Here is a 1,699-nt window from a genome sequence, read left to right as displayed (position 1 = left end):
ACAGGGGACAGAGGACAGAGGACAGAGGACAGAGGACAGGGGTCAGAGGACAGAGGACAGGGGTCAGAGGAAAGAGGTCAGGGAACAGAGGACAGGGGACAGAGGACAGAGGACAGAGGACAGGGGTCAGGGGTCAGAGGAAAGAGGTCAGGGAACAGAGGTCAGAGGTCAGAGGACAGAGGACAGAGGACAGAGGACAGGGGTCAGAGGAAAGAGGTCAGAGGACAGAGGTCAGAGGACAGGGGACAGAGGACAGAGGACAGGGGACAGAGGACAGAGGACAGAGGACAGGGGTCAGGGGACAGAGGACAGAGGACAGAGGACAGAGGACAGGGGTCAGAGGACAGAGGACAGAGGACAGAGGACAGAGGACAGGGGTCAGGGGACAGAGGACAGAGGACAGAGGACAGAGGACAGGGGACAGAGGACAGAGGACAGGGGACAGAGGACAGAGGACAGAGGACAGGGGTCAGAGGACAGAGGACAGGGGTCAGAGGAAAGAGGTCAGGGAACAGAGGACAGGGGACAGAGGACAGAGGACAGAGGACAGGGGTCAGGGGTCAGAGGACAGAGGTCAGAGGAAAGAGGTCAGGGGACAGAGGACAGAGGACAGAGGACAGAGGACAGGGGTCAGAGGACAGAGGACAGGGGTCAGGGGTCAGAGGACAGGGGTCAGAGGAAAGAGGTCAGGGGACAGAGGACAGAGGACAGAGGACAGGGGTCAGAGGACAGAGGACAGAGGACAGGGGTCAGGGGTCAGGGGTCAGAGGACAGAGGTCAGAGGACAGAGGACAGAGGACAGAGGACAGGGGTCAGAGGACAGAGGACAGGGGTCAGGGGTCAGAGGACAGGGGTCAGAGGAAAGAGGTCAGGGGACAGAGGACAGAGGACAGAGGACAGGGGTCAGGGGACAGAGGACAGAGGACAGAGGACAGGGGTCAGAGGACAGGGGTCAGAGGACAGAGGACAGAGGACAGAGGACAGGGTCAGAGGACAGAGGACAGGGGTCAGAGGACAGAGGTCAGAGGACAGAGGACAGGGGTGAGAGGACAGAGGACAGAGGACAGAGGTCAGGGGTCAGAGGTCAGGGGTCAGAGGAAAGAGGTCAGGGGACAGAGGTCAGAGGTCAGAGGACAGGGGACAGAGGACAGAGGACAGAGGACAGGGGACAGAGGACAGAGGACAGAGGACAGGGGTCAGAGGAAAGAGGTCAGGGGACAGAGGTCAGAGGACAGGGGACAGAGGACAGAGGACAGAGGACAGAGGACAGGGGTCAGAGGACAGAGGACAGAGGACAGAGGACAGAGGACAGGGGTCAGAGGACAGAGGACAGAGGACAGGGGTCAGAGGACAGAGGACAGGGGTCAGGGGTCAGAGGAAAGAGGTCAGGGGACAGAGGTCAGAGGACAGGGGACAGAGGACAGAGGACAGAGGACAGGGGACAGAGGACAGAGGACAGAGGACAGAGGACAGGGTCAGAGGACAGAGGACAGAGGACAGGGGTCAGAGGACAGAGGACAGGGGTCAGGGGTCAGAGGAAAGAGGACAGAGGAAAGAGGTCAGGGGACAGAGGACAGAGGACAGAGGACAGGGGTCAGAGGACAGAGGACAGGGGTCAGGGGTCAGAGGACAGGGGTCAGAGGAAAGAGGTCAGGGGACAGAGGACAGAGGACAGGGGTCAGGGGTCAGAGGAGAGAGG

Source organism: Sparus aurata, chromosome 5 (assembly GCF_900880675.1).
Source record: "Sparus aurata chromosome 5, fSpaAur1.1, whole genome shotgun sequence".
NCBI lineage: Eukaryota > Metazoa > Chordata > Actinopteri > Spariformes > Sparidae > Sparus > Sparus aurata.
This window is presented reverse-complemented; position numbering follows the sequence as displayed.